The following is a 9,869-nucleotide window of genomic DNA, read 5'->3' on the forward strand; positions in this document are numbered from 1 at the left end:
GCTGAGATTTTGGGTTGTTTGTTATGGTAGGTAGACTGACCAATACAAGGTGGTTGCAAAATCTAATTTTCCAATGGCCACGATACCTTCCTTGTTCTCTGCCTCAACTCCTGCATCTATAAAATGGGACACTGATAATACTTATAAGGACTTGGGGAGATAGAATCACAGACTAGTGCCTGGTACTCAATGAGATGCTAGCCACTGGTACCATTAGGTATAATGATTCCTACTACTCTTACCTCTGCTGGAATATCACTCCAGTTATTGCTGTGGAGCTTTCTTTTGGGAGGAGGAAGCCCATGAAGTAAGGGGTTGTCATCCCAAGAAATCCTACCACACCTCTCATCCTTCCTGAGAGGAGAAAAATAGGTTTCTCGATGAGAATTCACGTGAGGTACTAGCTAAACTAACAAGTCTTAGATCATGTTACTCAGGGATTTTGTGTGAGGAATGGATGCATTTTCTACTGTTACTAAAGCTGAATGCCACCTAATGGTTCACAATGGATTTAGAAGGGAGAGATCATTTTGGGTTATGAGAAAATCATTGAAGAGTTCATGGAAAGGCAATTAATGATTTAATTTTCCTAGCTTATTCAGGAGTAGTGGTCTCACTTACTGAAAAGAACATACAGCGAATGTGGTGCTAGAAATTTAATAGTGGCCATAGAGTAAATTTGACATTTCAATGGGGATGTGCTTTATGAAACTTAGGTAATGGGGTTTTAAACAAAAACAACGTGGCATTAATAGTAATTTCCCAACCAGTCAATTAGGATAATTAAAATGACTTTAATTGGCTAGTAGATGTCTGAGTCCTAGGAGGGTATAGTTAAGAAGTCAGGTGTGGTCATTGAAAATGTAAGCTTTGGAGTCAGACTGCCTGGGTTTAGATTTGTCAACTTACCAGCTGTGCGACCTTAGGCGAGTAACTTAGTCTCTCTGGGCTTTTGTTTCTTGTAGAATGAAAATCGTCATAATACCTTTCTTACAAGGTTATGATGATTAGATGAGTTAATACATATAAAAGGCTTAGAATGGAATGATAATAATTATCATCATCAGTATAATTATTATTATTAGAAAATATTATTTAGTAACTTGGCCTGGAACATATCCATCTGTTTCTTTCTTTCTTTTTTCTTCGAGATAATTTGTTGCCAAGTTGGCTAACATACAGTGTATACAGTCTGCTCATGGTTTTCGGGGAGATTCCCGTGATTCATCGCTTACATACAACACCCAGTGCTCATCCCAACAAGTGCCCTCCTCAATGCCCATCACCGATTTTCCCTTCTCCCTCACCTCCCCCATCAACCCTCAGTTTGTTCTCTGTATTTAAGAGTCTCTTATGGGTTTGCCACTCGCTGAAACTGTTTTTTCCCCTTCCCTTCCGCATGGTCTTCTGTTAGGTTTCTCAGGTTCCACACATCAGTGAAAACATGTGATATCTTTCTCTGACTGACTTATTTCACTTAGTGTAATACCCTCGAGTTCCATCCACGTTGTTGCAAATGGCCGGATTTTATTCTTTCTCATTGCCAAGTAGTATTCCATTGTATTTATAAACCACATCTTCTTTATCTATTCATCAGTTGATGGCCATTTGGGCTCTTTCCATGATTTGGCTATTGGTGAAAACACTGCTATAAACTTTTGGGTACAAGTGCCCCTATGAATCCGCACTCCTGTATCCTTTGGATAAATTCCTAGTAGTGCTATTGCTGGGCCATAGGGTAGTTCTATTTTTATTTTTTGAGGAACCTCCACACTCTTTTCCGGAGCGCATAGCCATCTGTTTCAAAGGTGTTTTGAGTTTTAGAGCTTTGAACTTCAATCTTAAGGAGCTCCCCCTAGGGGTTTATCACAGAACTACATTTGCCATATTTCATGGACATTAACATCAACAGCAGGAAGGACAGGGTTCAGAGCCAAGAAGGTGATACACATTGTTTGCACTAAGAGGCTCATTTTCATACTTTTTGTTTGAGGATATTTTTAGGCTGAATGCTTTTGAAAGCTGTTTACTGATGAGGAGGACTGGAAAGATAAGAATGAACCTGGTAGACAGAAGTACAAAGAGCATTTATGGCTTCAACCCATCTCTGAAGATGAGAAGTCACTGTCTTCCCATCTTGTAGAGAATTATTTTCCAGGAACCTAATTTTTAACTTCATCTCTTCTCTTTTGTCTCTCTACTTTCCAACTCTTCAAAACTATTTTCAAACCATACGGCATCTATTTTTAAAACTTTTTGCTTGGAAATAATTTCAGACTTCTAGGAAAATTGCAATAAGAATATTTACAAGATCAATAAATACCCTTACCAGGGTTCTCCTGTTGTGAACATTTTATTGGGTTTGCTTTATCATTTGTTCCCTCTCTTTTATGCATATACACACATGATAATTTTTGTTTTTGATCATTTGTAAGTAAGTTGCATACATCATGGGTTGTCATCCCTGAATACTAGTGTTTATTTCCTAAAAGCAAGAATAATTATTCTCTTATATAACCACAACACACTTATCAGCTTTAGTAAATTTAACACCGGCATAATACTTTTATCTAATCTGCTGTCCATAATAGCCCTTATAACATTTTTTTCCTTCAATACAGGATCCAGCCTAAGACTGCATTAGTTGTATGTCTTTTTAGTCTCCAGAAGGCTTATTTTTAAAAAGAACACTTTTAAGTTCTAAAAGGTTAATCTAACTTTATTGCTGTTAATAACATAAATAATAATTTATGATATTGATACTGTAATAAAGAAAATGTTCATCTACTAGAATGGCTTACTTTTTCATGTGCCATTTAGAGATAAGTGGTTAACTTTTCTAAGTTATTGCATGGTTCCTTTCTGGTGCTTCTGTTCCCTTAAACTTCTCAAGGATAAGTATTCTCTGTCTTCCTCAAGTTTGATTTGATAAATGTATGGGCATCAACAAAATGAAATTCCAGGGAAATCTTGCAGTAAATAGCTGGGAAATGCATCTTTTTGGAATTCAGATTGAATCTGTACTTTTTCACGTTGAAGTTTGCTCAGACAAATGCAGCATATTATACAAGGAGAGTTCTATTGATATTTTTAGGTGCCTCTCAAGTTTCTGGGACAGTAGACACTTTACTGGGGTGGGGGTGGGGATGAACCAACCCATAAAACCTCTTGGAATGAATTGAACAAAGAAATGAGAAACAGCCTTCAAATTGGAGGTTTTTTTCCTTTTCATTAGCATGGGTGATTACTTCTTTTGCCATTTCTTCTGCTCTTTGGACAGACCTCTGCGGGCAGAACCAGTGGCTTTTTTGAGGCAGTTTGCTACGCGTCTTTATGGATTCCATGAAGAAAAACAGGTGTGTGTGGTGGTGGGTGGGGTGAAGTGAGGGGTGGAGGGAAGATACTTACTTGCTGTCCCATCCTTCAGAAGCCAGTATATGGTGAATTGGCTCAATCAAATCCAGTGGCTTGGAGAGAAGCTGTTGGGGAAGCAAGGAAAGTGCTAGACTGTGGAAAGTAGGGTTAATGGATAGATGGGAGAGGGCAGAAAGGGGGTTTCCTTTATAATCTTTCAAGTGGTAAATGTCATTATCAGTTCATTATTTATAAGATTGCTAGGGGAGGACCCAAACAAATAAACAAACAAGCAAGAGGCCATGTGGCGAGGGAGCAACTTGTCTTCCTTTTCAGGCTGAATGTGATGAACGATTGGTTGAGTACTTGGGCAGAAAAGTGTGTTTCGGAGAATAAAGAAAAAGAAATGCACCAGGGAAACTGGTGTTTGAATTTTGGATCTAGATGAGAATAATATGAGAAATAAGGAAAGTTCTGGAACCTCAAATACAAGGGAGTAGAGAGTGAAAATGAAATCCTAGTCTAGGTGTAAAAAGAGACTCACTCTTCGCCGGGTGGGGAGGAGGTCAGGATGGAACAGAGGGAGCTGAAGCACGGCATTTTTGGACTCCCTGAAAAATGCTGAGGTGTCCCATTCACTAGCTGTAGAATTCAGCCCACTAAATGGTGAAATGGGCATGAATTCCTATCTTTGAGTGCATAAGCTCACTTCTATTAGGAAGAATGGGTAGCTTGTAATTACTTCCGAAGAGTAGCCACTCTGTGTGCGTAGAAGGGCCCAACTCACAGATGATGGAGACCTTAAACATTTGCCTCAGAAAATGGCCGCAAAGGAAGGCAGGTATTGTAAAGCCTTTCAGCCCCATTTCATGGGCTCACGGGCTGGTGTGGGAAAACCCTAAGTATGCTATTGCTGCAGCTTCTTAACCAACCACTCTTGGCAGCTGTTACCTGCTGTGAAAGTTAAGCATGACACTGAATAAATGAAGGGAGGTGTAACTATAGTTGTTCAATTGTCTTTCCTGCGTGACTTCTACAGATCAATCTGATTATTTTATAGACTGGCTTTATAAGGAATAAGGATCTGGAACACAGTCCAAGTTTTTCTTAATAGTAATATAAGTGGGATTAAAGATTAAACTTTAAATGGTTTTGGTAAACACTGAAGACTTCAGTACCACATAACTAGTGATGCCTAGTGATCCCTGGCATTTTTTCAGTATGTATGTGGGAGGGAACAATGAATAGGAGAAGGGTAGATAAAATCTTCCTGTCGTATGATACCTGGCAGCATCCATCCATTTCCAGAATGGCCACTTTTATGTCTTGATTTAAATAATCCATGAAGGAGAAAAGGGTGTAGTTCCTTCAAAGGCGGGTGAAGTGAGCCACTCTCTGTCTGTCAAGTCTTTTTCTTGCTGTGACTCACAGATTGATGGCAAGGTGAAACTTCCTTAGTTTCACAAAATGTAGTTTGATGTTTAGATAATCATGCTTGTGGTTTTTGACCTTTTTCTTTAGAATTTTTGTATAACAAGTAGTGCCCATAGCAAATTAAAGTTAGATTAGCTGTGTGGTCTATCTCATAAGGATATGTTACATAGGAATACATATATTTAACTCTATAACACTGACTTTTTTTTAGGTAAAAGTGGACAGATATTTCGAATTTCATGAGATTCAAGTTAAAATATATACAGGCATATTGCATTTCTACTTATCAAACAATAATGGCTACAAACTACAACTCCAGTAAAAAATGTTGTGAATAATAACAACAATATTAAAATATTCAACAAACTAATTTGTTGTCAGTGGAAGTCTACTATTGGGTGCAGGTGGTGTGTTTCATTCTGTGAAGGAACTTGGGGTTCAGGTTAAGGACGAGGCAGTCAGAAAGATCTCAGAGGGTATAATATCTGAGCAAGCCTGTAAATAACTTTTCCTCTGATGAATAATGGGGGAGGGATGTTGTATGGGGGTGTGAGAATGTAGGGAAAAGATCTTCCTGCTGGGAGCATATATACAAAGGCAGGTGGGTATGGAGAACTATAAGCAGTCCACTACTGCCGTAAATAGCATTCAGCAGATGCCAGACCTTGGAAAGCCCTCTATGCCGCCCTAAGAGATGCAAAACAGCTTCTGCTGCTCTTCTACTACCTTCCATTAATGGAGTTGAGCAGAGGGCCGCACCGGTCTCTAGTGTGGAGGGTGAGCTAGAGAGCCAGCTGAGAAGGAACACTGAGGGCTTGGCTCCGGTTGCCCCAAAGCCATCTGCCTGGCCCAGATGTCTTCACAAGTGTGTGGTGTAGACAACAGAGAAGTGGGGAAGGGTTTCAAACAATCCCTGGGTGCAGGTTAAAAGGTGGTCTGGACTGGGATACCATTTCTAGTTGTGAACTGGAGAAGGAATGATGGGGTTGGAGAGGAGAGAACAGATTCAGGGGACTTTAGGTCAGCAGGATTTGGGTATGACTTGGAGAAGGCAGGGGATGGTGGAGGAGGAGAAGTCCAGGATAACTTGCTAATCCCTGTCTGGTTTCACCTGCAGAGGTGGCGAAGAAGTTGGCCTTACTGGTGACGTTTGCCTCTTGGACACCCGAGTGCCTCTGAGACACCTCATAGGCAATTCAGTCTGGAACTCGTGGCATAGTCTGGGCTAGATGGACGGATTTGGAGGCAGCCAGCCCTTCTGTTCCCAGGGGTCCTTTTTAGCTTGCTCTCTAGTTCTCTAGCAGAATCTATGAGCAGAAGATGTTAGTATAACCAGCAGAAGCTCACTCTATCTTGTCTACTAGGGTCACAGGAAACCACATTCTCTTCTCCTTAAAGCAAAACCAATGGCATATGGTGAGAAAGGGGCTTGGGGCGGGGGAAGGGACTATTTACTCTCTTAGGAGCACATCTACCAAGAGTGGTGCTGTAGGGGGAGGAATTAAGATTGTGCTTGCCAAACCGAGAGGAACTTTCAGTACAAATGCTGAGCGCTCTTAGCTGCAAAATAGCACCTTCTGTAGGCAAAGAATTTTGTGAGCTTGGAATGATTACAATTTAATATACATGTATAGAATTAGGATTTAATGCAAATGTAGTATAATTTAATATCCTCATAGCACCACTGGGACTAACAGGAACTCCTGTTCTTAAGGTGCAGCCCACAGCTCTACACCCCAAATCAGAACCAGCTCATTAAAGCTGGCCCTATTGCAATGCAGGTAGGTCAGGGAGGTTCCTAAATTGGATAAGGAGCACCATGAACATTGACTGGCAATACTCTGGTGGCAGGAAGATGTTGTTAGGCTGGGTAGGACACAGCTGGCATCGTGAGACGATTGGAAAGGTGGGGAAAGGGAGGGAGCTGGTGGTTTTGAAACGGAGCTATGGTTGGAGGAGGTTAGGGAAGCAGATATCAGGGATGGATAGCTTTCAACTGGGAGTTCTGGGCCCTGAAGAGGGGAAGGGAGTCACTGCTGATTACCTGGAGGGAAGCAACAGAGCAGAGAACGAGACCCTACCACCTCCAGTAAGTGGGGTTGGACATTCACACGAGGTGAGAGGTGAGAAAGCCTGCTGGAAAAGCATCTGAATATGTGATGGATGAGCCAAGTTAAAAATACATGAGATTGTAGATCAGGGGCAGAAAGCACAGGATATATTTACTTTCTCCTTGGGCAGGAAAAGAAGAAAAAAGGTTGGCCTTAGAATTTGCACATGTTGGTTAAATGAAGTGATAAAGTGGCCTCTGGAAAGAAATCTTGGAGACACAGCAATTGAAAGCAGGGTGATGATGAGGCACTATTAGTACTTGAGGGCACCAGGAACCCATGAGAGATAAGATTGGGTTTGTCCTAGGGTGGAGGACAGCAAGTTAAAGGTCTGGGGACAACGAGATAAATCCAACCATTTTTATGGAAGAGGAGGAAGAAGAGAAAGTGGGTCGTCAAAATAATAAAAAAGTAGGAGCCCAGAGAGGGAAAGAAAAGGCTACGATTCAGTGTAAAGTGAGCCATGAAGCCTGGATCTGAATCCGGATTTGGCTGTTTCCATCTGTGTCCTCTGGGCAAGTACTAGGCTCTCCGAGCCTGAGTCGTCCTTTCTCTCATTCTGAAAACAGGGCCTAACTCACATTCTCTGAAGGGTCATTGAACAAATGAAACAACCTGGTTTCTCATTTCTATTTTTATTTTTTTCTCCTATATGGAACCTGTCTGGAGGTCCACGGAAACAACGTGGTGGCAGGCAGCGGGGAGGGCTCAAGGCCTGGGTGTAGGACATTCATAGTGGAGGAGCCTCCAAGTCCATCTGGTTCAACAGGAAAAGTTCGAGAGCTCTCCTGGACTACAGTTATTGGGCTTGGAGGTGGGAACACATGTGGCCCCAGAGGAAACATTTTGCTTACCAACTTCCCACCTTTGCTGGAGTTCTGGCATTTCCACTGGTCAGTAAGCAGCAAAGATCCACGAAGCCTGTTCTGAATCCAAGTCTCTGTATGAAGGGCGGGCATTCTTCTCCTGTCTTCCCATAGGAGGTACAGCTATTAATTACACTAAGTGACAAAGATTCTCCTTGTTGCTTGATGGACACAAGGATGAATCTTTGTTACTGACTGCAAATAATAGAAGTCTGGTGCTGATCAAGAGCCAGGCTGGGAAAACATGCTTGGAGACACGCGGGGGGCATATGGCACCTTCTTCTGAATCAACCCAAGAGGCTGCAGGGAAACAGAGTAGGTATTATTTGGTCAAGTTCCTCCTATGAAAATATAGCCTGCCTCCTTTTTTTTTTGCTTGTTCAGTTCTGGCAGTGGAACAACCTGTCTCTTTACATTAGTTCAGTTCTGTAGAGAAACAGTCATTTAGAAGGAAATACTTGGAAAATCCAGGCACGGATCCATTTTTAAAGTCACAACTGAATGATTGCTTTCTTATTGTGCTACATGGGGCTGGAAAAATCATTCCTTTCTGTACATATTTTTCTTTTCTTTTTTTTTTGCTTTGTGTTTTCATTTTGCTTAAGACACGCATATGTGCCAGAAATGAAAACATTTTCAAAGGGCAAGTTTCAAGGACAACTAAAAATAGGACCTGTTGCCAAATATACATTTCCCCAGTATGTAAATGACTGGAAAGGAGTACAATGAAAAGCATATGCTATTCAAATTTTCTTTAGGAAAAAAAGAAAAAAAGAGCCGGAGGGTTTGACTTCTGGCTCTGAAACTCTTTAAACTAGTGGTTTGCTCTTAAATTTTATCCTTAGTCTTCAGACATGATTCTCTGCATAGTCTATGTCTATCTTTTCATGAAAATGGGGGAAAAACCCCAAAGTAAGAACAACTTTATTATCCAAATGGGAAAATGTTATTTAATTGCATCAGTCTGTGGCTTGACATGAAACATTCAAGTAATTATCGAGGCTAAAAAAGGTATAAAACACCCAGAACATCTAGGCCACTAGCAGCTGCTTCAAGACCCAAGGATGAATCAATGAGTTGAGAAGTAAATGCAAATTTATTGAGGGAAGAAGCCTTTGGTTTCTTGTGTTCCGTGGTCTGCAATCAGGAATTACCTCAAATTCTCTCTGGGGGATAAAACCAAAGACACAACTAAATACATTAATTAAAATCAAAGACATCAACGGTGACAGAGATTTCCTTGAGATTCTGGTATGGTCACCCTCTGTGAATGAATGCTCTCTGTGCTGTGCCTTGTAATTTAGCAGAATCATCATTCATTATGAAAAATCCCACTGGCGAGCCAGTCTTTTGAGTGCCTTATTTTATTGTCTGAAAAAAAAAAGTTTGGTCAACGAGTCACACTTACAATTATTCTACAATGTCGTGTTGGAGAGTCGCACACCTGAGTTGCTGCATCCTTCACGAGGAGGATCCCATGGGGCTGGGGTCCCCTGAGTTCCCTGGAGCTCTCCTCTACCTCTGACAGGGCTGTGGAGGCAGTGCTGGCCCACGAATTGTGACTGAAGGTCTAGACCTTTATCCTTGGAATTATCTCACTTTCCCAGCCCTAGTTAAATTTTGCCTTCCATATCTTAATGTTTCCATGATAGAACATGGAAAAAGAAACTTAGAAAAGGTTTCATCTTTGCTGTGAAGAAGGTCTGACCTTTGCTCACATTTGCCAGAGAAAGTGGCTTACAGCACCAATTAACATGAATTATTAACTCCCAGATTAATAATTTATTAGAAGCCTAACGGCCCGAGGCACTGCCCGATCACACTATTGAAAGAAAAACGAAGAAAACAGCATAGCTCTAATTATAACAATTTATGGATGATGCTTAGAATAAGTAATGGCTTTTACACTTTCTAAAGGATTTTAAAATTTCTCCTTAATACCACACTGGCTGCAAAGACAGATGAATTAACTAATAATTCCTATAATGACTTGTATGATGTTGACATGTTGACTTAAAATTATTTAACAAGTACTCACATAGCCTTTCCTTTGTGTCCACTTTTTTTAAAATTTATTTTAGAGAACGCAAGTTGGGGAGAGGGC

The 9,869-nt window shown here is 40.9% G+C and overlaps 1 long non-coding RNA gene across 1 annotated transcript; it reads right to left on the bottom strand.

Moving 5' to 3' along the window:
* Positions 1 to 7,515: 7,515 nt before the first annotated feature.
* LOC123576003 lies at positions 7,516 to 9,448 on the bottom strand. The gene is made up of 2 exons (XR_006701131.1): positions 9,174 to 9,448; positions 7,516 to 8,065 (listed from the first exon to the last, which is right to left on the bottom strand). It is a non-coding gene; the product is annotated as an uncharacterized LOC123576003 (long non-coding RNA).
* Positions 9,449 to 9,869: the final 421 nt, after the last annotated feature.

This window comes from Leopardus geoffroyi, chromosome C2 (genome assembly GCF_018350155.1).
Source record: "Leopardus geoffroyi isolate Oge1 chromosome C2, O.geoffroyi_Oge1_pat1.0, whole genome shotgun sequence".
NCBI classification, from domain to species: domain Eukaryota; kingdom Metazoa; phylum Chordata; class Mammalia; order Carnivora; family Felidae; genus Leopardus; species Leopardus geoffroyi.